Raw genomic sequence first — 7733 nt, forward strand, 5'->3', positions numbered from 1 at the left:
AAAAGAGACTGGTTGTTTATAAAAGAATATCTGAAATGTCCCTTTTCCCTCTCTGGTCAAAAGCTACCCCCCAAAGCTACCCCGTTTCTCTTACCAACCTCATGTCACAAATCAAACCACCCTTGGTTGTGACTAGGGGGCCTGGAAGGTGGTGATGCCTTCAGATTGAATCCATATGGTGTATTCTCCAACGATGGCCCTCCGTGGCTCTGGCAAAGGCCACTCTGATTCTAGAGGCTGAGGACTTTTGAAGGGACAAACAGCTGAGGGGGAAGAGAAATAGCCTTTGTGCCAAGCCCTGAGCTAAGCACTTTGCATATAGAGTAAGAGTCTGGATGTGAGGGGCCTTATCTTCTGCTTTTCTGAAAACCTGCTTTCTTTTCCTCTCTTCTCAACCCCTGTCTCCCTTCCAAAAAACAGTTAATGAGCTGGTGCTATGCTCCTGGCATTGTTTATAGGTCACGGAGATGCATCAGTGACCAAGATAAAGTTCTGTACTCTTAAAGTATGAATTCCAGTGGGTGTGAAACAGGCAATAAACACGCATAAAATATAAAGTAATTTCAGATAGTGACAAGTGCTAGATAGAGAAGGACTGAGGGGTGCTGTTTATCAGGATTAGGCAAGGAAGTCTTGACATTAATATTAAGACTTGAGTGATTAGAAGAAGGCAGCACACTGAGCTCTATGGGAACATGATTCCAAGGAGAGGGGACAGAGGCAAGAACAAATATGGCGTGTTTGAGGGACAGAAAGAAGAGTGAAGTGTCAGGAGCACAGTGAGTGAGGGAAAAGCGGCAAGAGGTGAGGTTGGAGAGGGACACAGAGGTCATGTCACGTGAGGCTTTGGGGGCCAAAGTAAAGAGTTTGGATTTTACTCTAATTGGAATAGAATGGCCAAGGGAAGCCATTTGCAGATTTTAAACAGGAGAGCGATATGATCTGATTTACGCATTCCATGTGTTGTTGACCCTTTCACTTGAACCCCGGCTAATAATTTTGAGCCTAGCAGTGCCATTAGGGAGCTTCAAATTACTCGCTCTAAATCAAATTGACCAGATGTGCTGTCATCCTTAGTCAAAAGTTGAAGTCAACGTAGCAGGAATCATCACAACTTAAAACTGAGCAAAAGATGTGAACAGACATTTCATAAGAGAAGATATATGAATGGCCAATAAACACATAAAAAATGTTTAACATTATTCAGGGAAATACAAATTAAAGTCATAGCGAGGTATCCCTGCACACAGACTAGAATGGCTAAGATTAAAGATTGACAATATTGAGCACTGGTAAAGATGTGAAGTAACTGGAACTCTCGTATGTTGCTGACGGGACTACAAAATGGTACAGGCTCTTTGGAAATTTCTTGTAAAGTTAAACATTCACTTCGCTATATGATTCAGGAATGTGCACTTAGATATTTACCCAAGAGAAATGGAAGCATACGTCCACACAAAGACTTGTACATGAATGTTCATAGCAGCTTTATTCATAATAGCCCAAACTTGGAGACAACTCAACTATCCATCATCAGGTGAGTGGATAAAGAAATTGTGGTGTTATTCATTCAGTGAAATGCTACTTGGCAGTACAGAGGAATGAACTACCACTACAAATAGCATGGATGAATACAAAAGACATTGGCTTAACCAAATAAGCCAGACAAAAAGAGCATATATAATGTAAGACCCCACTTATATGAAATTCAAGAACAGACAATAATTCACCATGACAGAAATGAGATCAGTGCTTGCCTGCGGCTTAGGGTGAGAGTATAAAGGAAACTTCTTTGAGGAAACTTTTTGGGATAATGGAGATATTCTATATCTTGTCTGGGGTGATGATTACATGGGTATATACATTTGTCTAAGCTCATCAAATTGCATATTTAAAATGGGTGCATTTTATTTATGTGTTAGTATATTCCCACTAAGGAGCCCTCACCTCTCACAAAAGCCTGTAACCAGGTTCTGTCAGGCCTTGACTCAGTGAGCACGTGGGGACCCAGAGTAGTCAATTCAGAGGCTCATCTTCGAACTCCTCTCCTCCCCTTTCCCACTTCCAGCTCATTCCCTAGAGCTCACTCTGTTCTCTAACCTGACCCTTGACTCTTGAGCCACAGAATTTCCTGCCTTGCTTGTACAGTTTACATCATTAGGTTCCATTAGGGTGACCCAGAGATCTCATCTTCTGGGAGCTACGGATTAATTTGGTCTAATCAGCATTTCTTTGGGTGCATATTGGCTAATTCACCCTCTTATACCCTATTGATAGTCTGTTTCTATCAGATTATTCTGAAAGACTTCCAGTAGTAATCTTCTCTTATTCTTAGTCTAGTTCCTATATTTTTCTGGAACTATCCAGATTATTATAGTTTCCTGTATTCATCAGTTATTGCTACATTGGTAGAAATACATGTGTATACTTTACAGATAGATATATCCTTATTAGAGGAAACAGAACACCCATAGATATGCTAAAAGTTAAACGTGCTACTGCAGAAAACGAAGAGAAGACTTTTCTCTATTGGTGCCCTAACTGTGGGGTGCCTAAAATTGGGTCTACCACTTGAATAAGTGGCTGAGTTAAATATTTTGGCTCAAATTTCATAACTTGTCACAGCGATCCCATTGGCTGTAGAGTGGTGGGTTGCCAAGAAGGCAATTCATTATCTGTCTGTCTCCCTGTGTGTTTAAATTTTGTTCTCTCTCCCTAAAGAGAGGTGATGCTATGGCTTACAACTAATATGCTCTTGCAGAGCTCTCCACACCAATTAGAAAAGTTCTGTGTTATGACACTCTTTGATAGAATGTTATGACACTCTTTGATAGAAAGCCATTGTCCCATTGAAGCAGAAACTTCATCAGAAGCACCGAGAATCAAGGGTATGCTTTAGACATGCCAAGTGGGAGGGAACTATCTGTGCTCACTGGGTCCATCAAACAAAGTACCTCCCACATAGGTCTTTCTATGCAATCTAGCTGGTTCCCTGCATTTACCTAGCCCCACCCTTATTTAGTACACAGTTGGAGGGAAGCCAGTAATATAGCATTTCTTAACTCACTATTTGGAACTCTTACCTGTTTATTTAAAACTCTGAAAGCCCTCTTTTGTGAAGACAAAGTTGCCTGCAGTGTATCAGTGGGTAAAGAGGATGGGGTCACCTCTTGACTGGAATCATGCTTTTCTTTGGGAATGGGTGAGAGACATTGCCATAAACTATGTCACAACACTTTTTTAGAATCGTGAATTTTAATATCTCCATCTCCAACTGTAATTTCTTCTTAAAAAGACTTGCCTATGGGGCTTCCCTGGTGACACAGTGGTTGAGAGTCTGCCTGCCGATGCAGGGGACACGGGTTCGTGCCCTGGTCCGGGAAGATCCCACATACCGCGGAGTGGCTAGGCCCGTGAGCCATGGCCGTTGAGCCTGCGCGTCCGGAGACTGTGCTCCGCAACGGGAGAGGCCACAACAGTGAGAGGCCCGCATACCAAAAAAAAAAAAAAAAAAAAGACTTGCCTATGGTCTCATACCAGACTTCTCTGTCCGGAAAGTGGGAAGTTTAATTTCAGAGATGTGAAACCAAGTTTATATTTACTTGCCACCCAAGATTCCTAGATACTCTTATGTTCCCTTTATGAGGGCTAAGAATTGCATAGATAACTCATTTCATCTTCTCTCTTTAGCTTTAATTAGAGCCAACTAAATTACAAATAGTAATGAACAAACAAAACAACATCAAAGTGGAAATTTAAAACACTGCTTTTTCCTATTCTTGGACCTCTTCTGATCAAAACATCTACGACTGAGCATATGGGATATCTCATTAAGTAAGTGTAAAGTTTTATGGGAAAAAGATGTACAATTCAACCACCTAGAGTCTTGTATAGCTAGACAATTCCTGACCTTGATATGTTCACTCTCATCAGCATCTTTGAATCCAGACAGATTCCAATTAGACATATGGTGAAGAATTATGTTGAATTAGATGATAACTTTCAAAAGTGAATAAAAATGATTATGTTAATAGTGATGTCTTCTTGGAAAGTTTCCCAGTTTTTATTCAGGGAAGAATTGCTCTGATGTGTTTACCTGTGGTCCTTCCTGATCTTTATATTCTGGGTAGGATTACCTTTTAATTTTCCTATCCATCGATACCTGGCCATTATTATGCCCCCACCTTTTGTGGGGGTCCAAAGTTTGAAATGTAAAAGTGTATCAGAAATTGATGAGGCAGTTGAGTAGAGCTCTCAGAAAGAAGACTGTCCGGTGGGTCAGGAAGACTGTATTCTAGTCTAAGCTCTATTATTTACCAGCCATGTGATCTTGGACAGATTACTTAATCTATGTCTTAGTTTTTTCGTCTTTTAAGTGGAGATGATTATGTCTACTTTAAATGGGTAATGTTGTATTACACAGAAACAGGCATAGATGAGATGCTGAATAAATTCTACATCCAAAAAAGTTAGTGTCTGCAGGTCTAAATTTTCACAGGCTCTACAATAAGTCTAATAATTAAAAATATGGTTGCATTTCTCAGAACCAGCAAATGGCAGAACATGAGGGTCATTGGGATAAAGATAATAGCAATAAATTCTGTAGGAGGCATTTGTTTTTAATCCTTAGACAGTTCCAAGATATTGGTGCTTATCTACCTATTAGAGTTAAGGTACAAAGAAGGAAGAGGATAAAAAATGAATAAGGCAGGCTCTGGTGGCCCAGCGCCCTTGCGGCTTGTTGGGCGCGTGGGTCATGGCTGGCCCAGTGCGGGGCGAGGGGGCCCCAGGCCCTGGACCTGCTGCGGGCCCTGCCCCGTGTGAGCCTGGCTAACCTGAGGCCAAACCCAGGCTCCAGGAAACCGGAAAGATGACCAAGAGGTCAGAGAAGAGGTAGAAAATGTGGCAGGGACCACAAGGGAGAACGACAGAAAAGAACCCGGCCCTGGCTGGGCTTTGAGAGAGGCCACACTCCATTTTACCTTCGAATCTCAAAATATGGGTTTAATGAAGGACATAGCTTCAGACGCCAGTATCAGCCTTTGACTCTCAACAGGCTGCAGTATCTTTTTGATTTGGGTCGAGTTTATCCTACACAACCTATTGACTTAACCCAACTTGTCAATGGGAGAGGTGTGACCTTCCAGCCATCTAAAAGGGATTATGGTGTCCAGCTGGTAGAGGAGGGTGATGACACCTTTAAGGTGAAAGTTAACATTGAAGTACAGCTGGCTTCAGAGCTGGCCATCGTTGCAATTGAGAAGAATGGGGGTGTCATCACGACGGCCTTCTATGACCCACGAAGCCTGGAAATTCTGTGAAAACCTATTACATTCTTTCTCCGTGGACAACCCATTCCCAAGCGAATGCTCACCTCCAAGGCACTGGTACCCTACTACACTGATGCAAGGAATCGTGGTTACTTGGCGGATCCTGCTGAATTTCCTGAAGCAAGATTGGAGCTCGCCAAGAAGTACGGTTATATTTTACCTGATATCACGAAAGACGGACTCTTCAAAATGCTCAGTACTCAAAAAGATCCAAGGCAGATTTTCTTTGGTCTTGCTCCCAGGTGGGTAGTGAATATGGCAGATAAGGAAATCCTCAAACCTATGGATGAGAATCTCCTCAAGTACTACAGCTCCTGAGTTCCTTCCAAGATAACAGATGGTAAAAGAGCTCCAGAAAGGGACTGAAACACACGTGTTTCCCATGGCATTTGCTTAATTTGTAATTCTGCAGATGTTGATGTTTTCTGTGTAATCATATCTCTCTTTTTTATCTAAATTAAAAACACAGTAAGCAAGGACTGTGTAGAGGATCTGGTGGATCTGTGTGCCTCTGTCTCAGAGATCTAAGCTCCCTGGTTCTCTGCCCAAGGGAGAGTGTAACTCTTAGACAATTTCCAGTTGAGTTTTCCATCATCCTTCCATCCAGGTCTTGTCTTATTGTTGCAAATCAGAATGAACGCACAGGTGGGATGAGATTGCTTTGTCAGCTGCCTGGTCAAGGTCAGAGGGCTGCTAATGAGCTGGTGAGCTTCTTACTCGGTAGCCGCAAGGAAGCGCTGCTACCCAGCGTCAAGACAGTAAGCCTTCAGCTTGGGATGATTAAGATGTGGGATGTGAGTTGAAGGTTTAAGACTGGTGAGTAGCTTCTAAGTAGTTCAATATTTGCTAGTAAAATTGAGACCAAAATTCCAAGGGAATTCATTTTCTCAACTCAGAGTAGATAAAAATGTTCAAGCCAGTAACATTTTTTTCCTTGAGGAAGGTAAATGTTCTAATTCTAATTGATAAGATTTTACTTATTTCATAGACTTTGGAAACCTTTGTTTTTCAGTCATTTTAAATGCTTTTGAAAAAATGGTCAATGATCATATAAGCCATAAAAACAATTGGTCATGTGAAAATTAAACTCAGTTAATTTAAAAGGTTCAGCAGTCAGTAAGCTCATTTAGCTTTGCAAAGATCTGTTGTATTGAAACCACAGTGAAAGCTTAATTTATCCTGATGCAATTAAATCTTGAATAATTCATGATAATTCTTCAACAGGAGAAATAAAATGATTCCTGCTTGTTTATTTTATGAAATTAAAAGAAAAAATGAATAGGGCATATTCCTGCCTTCTGAGAACTTACAGTCTCAGGTCCACCATTAGCACAATAAGAAATCTTTTGTATTGATTAATCAGTTGTATGCTATTTGAGTTTCTCAGCTTCAGTAAGAATTGTTAACTTATTTGAAATTGTTTGAAACTTATTTAGAATTTGTGGTAGTTTAAATATATACTGAAAATTATAAGATGTTAATTTAAAAATTGAAGAACACACAAACAAATGGAAAGATATTGTGCTCATGGATTGGAAAAATTAATTTTGCTAAAATGTCCATACTACCCAAAGCAATCTACAGATTCAATGTGATCCCTATCAAAATACCCATGCCCATGGCTTTGTCACAGAGATAGGAAAGAGAATCCTAAAGTTTGTATGGAGCCACCAAAGGCCCCAAATAGCCAAAACAATCTTGAAAAATAAGAATAAAGCTGGAGGCATCATTGCCTATATTGTTAATATTGAACTATGTTACAAAGCTATGGTAATAAAAACAGTATGGTATTGGTGTAAAGAAAGACACATAAATCAAAGGGACAGAACAGAGAGCTTCCAAATAAACCTATGTATATATGTGGTCAACTAATTTACAGCAAAGGAGCCAAGAAAGTACAAATGGGAAAGGACAGTCTCGTCAATAAATGGTATTGGGAAAACTGGACAGCCACATGCAAAAGAATGAAACTGGACCCCTATCTTTACACCATACACAAAAATTAACTCAAAATAGATTAAAGAATTGATGTAGGAAATGAAACCATAAGTCTCCTAGAAGAAAACATAGGTGGTAAGCTCCTTGATATTCATCTTGGTGATGAGTTTTTTGAATCTGACTCCAAAAGCAAAGGCAACAAAAGCAAAAATAAACAAGTGGGACTATACCAAACTAAAAAGTTTTGCCACAGTAAAGGAAACTGTCAACAAAATGAAAAGACAACCTACTGAATGGGAGAAAATATTTTCAAATCATATATCTGATAAGGGGTTAATATCCAAAATATATAAAGAACTCACACAACTCAATAACAAAAACCCCAAACAACTCAATTAAAAAATGGGCAGAATATCTGAATAGACATTTTCCCAAAGAAGACATACAGATGGCCAACAGATACAT

At 40.1% G+C, this 7733-nt stretch overlaps 1 pseudogene; it reads left to right on the forward strand.

Annotated features, from left to right (window-relative positions):
* Positions 1–4756: 4756 nt before the first annotated feature.
* Positions 4757–5648, forward strand: LOC113623007 (39S ribosomal protein L15, mitochondrial pseudogene; annotated as a pseudogene).
* The last annotated feature ends 2085 nt before the right edge of the window (positions 5649–7733 follow it).

Source organism: Aethalodelphis obliquidens, unplaced genomic scaffold (genome assembly GCF_003676395.1).
Source record: "Aethalodelphis obliquidens isolate GAN/ISIS:26980383/991018 unplaced genomic scaffold, ASM367639v1 scaffold10, whole genome shotgun sequence".
In the NCBI taxonomy this organism is placed as follows: Eukaryota; Metazoa; Chordata; class Mammalia; order Artiodactyla; family Delphinidae; genus Aethalodelphis; species Aethalodelphis obliquidens.